Consider the following 8,862-nt stretch of genomic DNA (forward strand, 5'->3'; position numbering starts at 1 on the left):
GGGAAGACCACACGGAGAGTCAGGAGCCCAGGCCCAACTCCAGCCTCAAGATTTCTCCTCCCTGGGCTTCTGCACTGTGATCCGTGAAGTGAGGGACTGGGATGTGACGACCTGTTTTTAAGGTCCCTTGTTCTGAGGCTTCAGGGAGAGTGAGAGAGATAGGAGGTCCCCATCTGGGCCCGAGGGCTCCTGGAGGACATTTCCAGCTCTGCTCTTCTGGGCTGGCCTCAAGCCTTGGAACCAGACAGCCTGGCCAAATTCCGCCTCTGCCACTTACTCACTGTGTAGATCTTGGCCAAGTTTTTAATCCTCTCTGAACTTCAAATTCTTCATCCATAATATGAGAATGACAATGTCTACTGTGAAGTGCTATTTTAGCTGTTTAGTCACTAAGTTGTGTCTGACTCTTTTGTGACCCCATGCACTGTAACCCACCAGTCTCCTCTGTCCATGGAATTTTCCAGGCAAGAATATTGGAGTGGGTTGCCATTTCCTCCTCCAGGGGATCTTTGTGACATAAGGATCGAACCCATATCTCCTGCATTGGTAGCTGGATTCTCTACTACTGAGCCACCAGGGAAGCCCAGAGATGCTGAAGTGAGGATTAAACAGGTTAAGGCGAATGGCATCAAGGGGACTCTCTGCTCTCCCAGCCTAAGAGGGGCATCTGTCTTCAGTGACAGTCTAGCCTCCAGGCTCAGGCACCTTTCATTCATCCACAGGCTCATGGCCATTACTTCTCATGAACTCCTGGGACTGGTAGATGGGGAGGACTTCCTGTTCTGTACCATCATTTCCTTCTAACTTCCAAAGAGATGGAGAAGAAAGCTAAGACCAGAGAGGGAAAGAGATTTGGCCAAGGCCCACAGCATGTCAGGGATGACCTCATGGGCGGAGACTGTCCATCACAGAGTCCCCGTCTTCCCCAGACCTTCCTGCTCAGTGAGGCCGTTGTGAATGGGGGTGAGTCATTTAGACTCTCAGGAAACCAAACCCAGTCCAATATTAATCACGGAATCAGAGACATCAGGTACAAGAAGGAAACAGAAGCAACGGATGATAGCGGCGACTCGGCTGGAGGTGCAGGTGAAGAGCGTGTGCTCATGGGTGCATAGACACATGGAGGTCCCCAGACCTGTGTGCCCCAACCAGAAGGCCCAAGGAGGAGAAGACCACTCCTCACAGGGCCATTCTTATCCTAATAAGCCATCCTCCCTTCAGAAGCACCGTCCCCACCCTACAGAAGGAAACATTGAGGCCAGGGTCTATTGGCTTCTTGGGAGGAAAAGAATCTCCTGGGGCAGGGATTTTTGTCATCAAATTCAGTGCCTGTCATTAGCACACAAGGCAGACAGAATGAATCAAAGGTGATTACCAGATACTCAGCGCAGCAGCCCTGCAAAATGACAAAAAAAAAAAAAAAATTCCATGGGAAAAAAGATGCTCAGAGAAGTTGTTTACCCAAGTCAGCCAGTTAGTAAGTTCTAGAGCCATGATTCAAACCCCAGTCTGTGACTCCCCTTTCTAGGGTGGTGGTTTTCCTTATTGTAACTTGTACCCCTACAACTTGTTGTCCTGGAGTCCAACGGTCAACCTGCTCCCCCTCATCACCCTGGAACCTGCTCTTGGCTCCCAGGGGTGTTTACTGTAGAGGAATTTGCTCTACAGGAATTGGCCTTGGGTTTCCTGTCTCCCCACTCCTTCCCCACAGGGGCCAGGTCTCTGGCAGTCAGGCTGAGGAAGACTCTCCAGGGCCTGGACTTGAGGGGGCCAAAGGCACCCCATCCTCAAATCAAGACTTACAACACAGAAGGTTCCAGAAGCCAGCTTCACTCTCCTGAAGGCTGAGAACTTAGAGACCCAAGGAGGGAAGGCTCTATCCACTGCTTGCCCCTCAGCCTGAAATTCTACCATTACTCACTCCTTTGGGCCAAGGTATCAAAGTCCCCAGTAAAAATGTAAATCATTCTTGGGGAAGCCACTCAGTAAGTCATTAACAGTGTCACTGCTACACATGGGCTGGTTTCTCAGAAGAGCCTGGGAGGAGTACAGAGCTGGAGGGGCTGATGGCCAAGTGTAACGTGCTGCTCACTCACCAGTCTGAGGGAGCTCCGAGTCAGACTCCAGCTTAGCACAGCCAAAAAGGGCCCCCAAAGGGCTGCTGCCCCCCTGACCTTATCCTCTGTCATGTTCCCTACTGGCCTCCTTTCTGTTCCTGGGGCCACCAGGCTTATCCCTGCCATAGAACCTTTACACTTGCCAGTTCCTCTGCCTGAATCCCTCTTCCCCTCAGGGTGATGGATATGTTCATATCTTGGCTGTGCTGATGGATGAATACAGATGCCAAAATTTATTAAGGCTTCCCCAGTGGCTCAGTGGTAAAGAATCCATCTGCAATTCAGGAGATGCGGGTTCAGTCCCTGGATCAGGAAGATCCTCTGGAGAAAGATGTGAGAATCCACTCCAGTATTCTTGCCTGGGAAATCCCATGGACAGAGGAGCCTGGCAGGACTACAGTTCATGGGGTCACAAAGCGCTGGACGCAACTGGGTGACTAAACACCACCACTGCCTTAAACAAGTCAAATTTATCATGTGTCAGTTATACTTTAATAAAGCTGTCAATAATTTTTTTATGCTGCCCTTTCTCACCCTTCAGGTCTTGGCTTAGACGAAGACTCTACAAAGAAGACTTCCCTGACCACTGATACTGCCGCTCTGTGTCCCCTCACTCTGTTTATTCCCTTCCAGGGACGGATCACACCACCATCTGAAACTGCGTATTTGCCAGTGGTCTGACTTTCCGCCTAGGATGAGTGCTTATAGGCTCAGAGACTATCTGATGTGAAAGAAGGACTTGGTTTAACGAGTATTTTCCAGAGGACTCAATGGCCAAAGCCAGGGGCCCTGGGAAGATGGCGGGCATCCGCTCTGCCTCCCCGGGCTCCTGCAGCATGGAGGCTGAGGAGGACAGACTCTGCTCTGAAAGTGAAACCCGGAACAGAGCCTCTGCCCTGAGTCCGCATCATCATCCATGTGGTCACTGCAGGCGGGCGGTGGGCCACACTCCCTGAGAGGAGGGACCCTGTTCCCAGCAGAAGTGGCCCATGGGTATGCAGAGTTCATTCAGAAAACCCCTCTGGGGTTTTCCTCACCAGTCCCTCCATGCCACTGGGGGAGGGTTGCCCCCCGCCCCCCAGGCCCTTCTCTCTCTCTAAATAGGAGCCATGAGGCCGTAAGACCTGGTGGGGCCTGGGGCTCACCAGCTACGAAATCCCAGAAATTTGGGGAAACCAAGGCCTGGCCCTGACTCAGGCCTGTTAGGTCTGGAACTCATGTGGTTCCCGCTGGAGACTGGGACGTGGTCTGTATTACGGAAAACCAACAGTTGTCATCTACAACCCCCAGCTACTCATCATTAACTAGTTTCTAGTTTGCATAAGAAGGTGGTCCAAGATGTGAGAAACAGGAGATCTGGAGAGTAAGAGTCCCTCCCCTAACTGATTTATACTGATCTTGACGCCAAAATCATGCAGCAAGTCAGTGCAGGGACAGCCCCTAGACCCAGGCTTCTAATCTCCCGCCTTCACCATCACCTGCTTTGTCGTATGTCTTGGCTGCTTTGCGTCACCTGCCTTCTCCAGGCCTTCCATCTGGGAGCAAGTTCTTGACCCCAGAGTTTCAGGCCCAGGCAAAGGAAGCAGGCAGGGTGTCTGATGCCTGCAGAAACTGCTGGAGCGTCAGGGGTTGGGGAACTATCCACCTATTAGAATGCTGCAGCCACAGACACACACCGACACACCCATGCTGGCACACCCGCCATCCCAGACACCCTGGAGGCTGAGCCATCTGCCGTCTGGAAGTGGTCCTCGTGTCTGTCCAAAGAGGTGCTGGGGAAATAAGCCCCGTGCCGAGGATAAGAAGGGGTAATGTCGCCTACCCCACGCCCACCGCCCGGGGGCCTGTGTGTTGGTGAGCTGACACTGCATTTCAAAAACCCACTGCTTGGCTGCAGTAGCCCAAAGGAAGCAGCCTGTCCTGTGTTCCTTGAGGCCTAAAGTCCAACCACTTGCCAGCACTCACCCTCGTGCTTGGGAGCAGTGAGAGCAGCTACTGCTCTCGCTGGGAGGGACCCTGCTCCATGGACCGAGGGCTTTCCTGAGCCATGGCCTTGTAGCTCTGTAGGCGCCACTGAACTGAGCCATGTGAAGAAACTGTCAGCACCTACACGTACCAGTGGCCATCACTGTGTTCCCAGTCCCCTGAGGCCCCTTCCACGCTGTGCTCTACGGGCCAGAGCTTGGCCATCCAGGCCTGTGGGGCGTGTCAAGGAGAGCTGGGTGCCCACCGAGACCTGGAACTGCCCCAGGCCCACCTCCCACGGGACCGACCAGCACCGCGGACCTAACACGCCTGCAAGAACAGGAATGTTTGGATGAGAGCAACACATTTCTGCTTGTTTGAGGGGGTGAGTGATGGGAACTGTCATTCATTCATTCAACAAACTCTATAGGTGCGTGGGTAGTACACCTCTAGGCTAGGTGCTGGGGATATAGCAGTAAACACAGTCAAAACGTCCTGCCTTTGAAGAGTTTCCATTCTAGTGAGGGGAAGGCAGACAACACATAAAATAAATGAGTAAAGCACATGGGATTTTTGAAGGGGAGACGTGCTATAGAGAAAAGTAAGGGGAAAGGACGAAAAGCGGGTATGCTGGGGTGGAGAAGTACACATTTAAATCAAGTGATCAAGAAAGGCCTCACGGAGAAATTGACTTTGAGCAAAGGCATGAAGATTGAGAGGGAGGGAGCCAGGCAGATGGGGTGGGGGTAGGGGGTGGTTGGCACAGAGCAGCCAGTGCAAAGGCCCTGAGGTAAGGGTGAGGTAGCCCCAGCGGCTGGTGGGGTGTGGTCAGAGGCGCAATACAGGGTTTTCAGGGCCTGTGGTCACTGTAAGGACTTTGGTTTGCACCCTTACTCAGACGGGGGCTACTCAAGAACTTTGAGCAGAGGAGAAGTATGACTTTGACTTGGGTTCTTCTGGGGTCTCCCTCTGGATGCCATTGTTGGAGATAGGGTCAGGGGGTGGGTGGAGGAACGGAAGCAGGAAGACCAGGGAAGAGGCCAACCACAGCCTTCAGGGGAGAGGTGGTAGAGGCTTAGACCAGGAGGGAGCAGAGTGGAGCTGAAAGGGGGCCAGTCTCGGAAGGGAGAATGGACAGGATTTGCCAACGGAGGCACTGAAGACAATGTAAGGGAACGTGGGAAACCGGAAGGATGGAATTGCCTTTTGCTGAGATGGGAGAATGGGAAAATTAATTAGTCACCCACTGGTGACTCTTAGGCGGGAAGGCGAGTGCTGCAAGAGCACAAGGCGAGGGCCACGTAACCAGCCTGTGACATGGTGGGCAGGGTGGTCAGAGAGGGCTTCCTGGGGGAGGTGACATTTAAGCTATGACCTGAAGGAAGAACGAATAGGCTGGGGTGGACTGGCAGAGAGTGGTGCTGCTGGGAAGGCCTCGATGAGGGCAGTCAGGGGGAACTTTCAGCAGCCCCAAGGGGCCCGAGTGTTGCCAAGGGTGAGGAGAGCGAGCTCCAGACGAGGCCAGAGGTGGGCAGGACTGGCCAGGCTGCTTACTCAGCACCCAGAAGACAGGAGGCTTGGCCTTCGAGCCGCCCAATCAGACCGAGAAATGGAAATGGGTAATAAATAGCCACAGATGAGTCATCTCAAGCCCCAATTCTGAACTCGCTTTGCAGCTCTCCCCAGCCTGCATCCTTCCCGGGAGGGGCCCCTGATTTCAGAATGACCAGGTCAGGCAGATCTGAGCCCCTAGGGCCCCCTTTGCCGGGAGCTCACCCCTGCAAAACCCCAGGTGGTGAGGCAGCTCTTCTTGCAAGAACTGGGTCCCCATCACCATCCTTGGGACTCAGATCAAAATGGAGAGCTGTGTGCACACAGAAAACCTTTCTCAGACCACCAGTGCTTCACATTAAAAAAAAAAAAAAAGGAAAGAAAGAAAATCCTTGTACAAATAAAATGCAATTGGAAGTACTCAGATGTTTGTTTGTTTTGTTTTGTTTTTATGTATTTGGAAAAGTCGGACAAGGCCGAGTTCCCATCCCACCTCTGTCACAGCCACAGCTGAGCGGCCTGGAACAAGTTGGTTAACCTCCTGAGGCCTCTGTTTCACCCACTTCATAGGGTTGTGCAAAGATTAAAGGAGATGATAAATCTTAGCACAGAGCTGGGCACACAGGAAGCTCTTGAATACTCATCGCCCAACTACTACAAAGACAGGGATCTCTTCTAAATATGCGGCCACCTAGTCAGGCCCCAACCACATGAACTGATGGGGCCATTGTTCTCCCCAAAGAACCCCCAGTTCCCTGGGCCTCAACCCTGGAGCACTGGCCGTGGCATCTCAAGACCTCGGCTGGAAGACACCATCTCTATGCAAATGTCCTTAAGAAGATTGTCCAGGTCAGAAGCTGACATGAAATGTGCAGAAACGCCAGGGGGAACTATTAATATCTCCCAATAATACTGACTACCATCTACTGAGTAATCACTATATGCATGTCAGAGCTCACCAGACTGGCCCTTGGATTCGCTCCCTATTGCTGCTGCAACAAAATAGCACAGACTGGGTGACTTAAACAACAGGAATTTATTCCTGACAGTTCTGGAAGACCCAGATCAAAGTGTCGGCAACTTTGGCTGCTCCTGAGGCCTCTCTCCTTGGCTTACAGTAGGCCACCTTCTCATCATGTCCTCATATGACCTTTTCTGTATGTGTGCACATCCCTGGAGTCCATTCCTCTTTTTTATTTTTGCCATGCTATAAGGCTGAATGGCATCACTGACTCAATGGACATGAGTTTGAGCAAACTGGGAGATGGTGAAGCACAGGGAAGCCTGGCGTGCTGCAGTTCATGGGGTCACAAAGAGTCGGACACAACTGAGCAACTGAACAACAACAAAGGCTTGCAGGACCTTAGTGCCCCGACCAGGGACTGAACCTGAGTCTCGGCAGTAAAAGCCTGAATCCTAACCAGTAGGCCACCAGGGAACTGCCCGTTTCCTCTTCTTTTCAGGACATCAGTCCTACTGAATATGGGCCCCACCCTATGACCTCACTTAACCTTAATTTACCTCTGTAAAAGGCCTGTCTCCAAATAGACTAACACTGGGGGTTAGGACTTCAATATATGGATTGGAGGGGAGCACAACTCAGTCATGTTCACCTGCATGAGCTCATTTATTCTCTCTTGTATCCACAAGGTAGGCATTATAATAGCAAATTTATAGATAGGAAATTGAGTTGAGGACTTCATTCATGGTACAGGGGATAGGAACTCTACCTGCCAATGCAGGGGACACAGGTTTGAGCCCTGGTCCAAGAAGATTCCTGGACTAGGAGTGGATGCCATATGGATGCCACAGAGCAACTATAGCCCGTGTGCCATGACTATAACTGAAGCCCACATGCCAGGAGTCTGTGCTCTGCAACAAAAGAAGCCACCACAATGAGAAGCGCACACATCACAACAGAGAATAACGCCCGCTCACCACAACTAGGGAAAACCCAAGCACAGCAGTGAAGACCCATCACGGCCAAAAATAAATAGTTTAAAAAAAAGAGAGAGAAATTTATTTTTAAAAAAAGAAAGAAATTGAGTTGAGAAGTGAGTGTCCAACAACACATCAGGAAAACACGATTTCCTGTTGGTGGAGTGCATAACACTACTCTGTGCTCCTCCCTCCCTCCCCCCAAATTCAGATAACTCTGAAGAAAGAGTCAGGGAATTTGGGGTCTGAAAACCTCAAAGCAGGAAGAGGCTGACTTCTCCCAGGGACTGTTCTAGACTTCCTGTACTTGCCAGGTCCGAGGCAGTGGGGGAATGAGTGCTTGGCCCAGAGTCCCTCTGCCAGCATCGGCAAAGGAGACTGGAATGCAGGAAGTGTGGGAGGCCAGCTCAGGGACCCCCAAGCGCGATGGCTGGGAGGCGGGCAGCACACCTGCGGCAGGCAGGTGTCAGCACCCCCAGGAGAGCTCTACGATCAGCTGGTGACCCCAGCCACATCAGCGACAACCTCGGAACTCTTTCCCCGAGAACTTCTCACAGAAACTCACAGCTGAGGAGGTGGGTTGACGGCCCTGAGCTCTTGGGGTCCATCTGCACCCCAGGAATCCCATGACATCACCTCTCTCTTCCCCAGCCGGCCCCACCACTACCACCCACCACTCCCCCAATGGCTGGACAATGGTGGGGTTGTGACAGGGCCGTCCAGGGCCTGACCCCAGAGTGGACACATCGGAGAGGCCCAACGCCTCTGAGGAGTTATGGGGCGTGAGCCACAGGCGCTGGGCTGTCAAAACCACAAGAGAGATTGAAAAAAACTCCTTCCCAGTCAGAGTGAAAAGTGAGACTGAGAGAAACTGAGTGAGAAGATCTCTGCAAACGAAAAGCCAAAGTCGGCTTCCATGAAAGGAACTCGGCGCAGTGGGTTGTTAAATGACTAAGTGCTGGGGCCACAGTGACATGGATGGGGCCTCCTGCAGCACGTGTGTGTGTGTGTGTGTGTGTGTTTGAGGGTGTGTGAGGGTGTGTGCGTGAGGCTGTGCGCCCACAAGGTTACACGTGTGCATAAGCACAGAGAACAAATTAGTGATTACCAGTGGGGGGTGGGACGCTATATGGGGGAGTTTAAGATAGGCTTTTGTTGTTCAGTCGCTCAGTCATGTCCAACTCTTTGCGACCCCATGGACTGCAGCACGCCAGGCTTCCCTGTCCATCACCAACTCCCGGAAATTGCTCAAACTCATGTCCATCGAGTTGCTGATGCCATCCAACCATCT

This window comes from Dama dama, chromosome 14 (assembly GCF_033118175.1).
Source record: "Dama dama isolate Ldn47 chromosome 14, ASM3311817v1, whole genome shotgun sequence".
Lineage (NCBI taxonomy): Eukaryota > Metazoa > Chordata > Mammalia > Artiodactyla > Cervidae > Dama > Dama dama.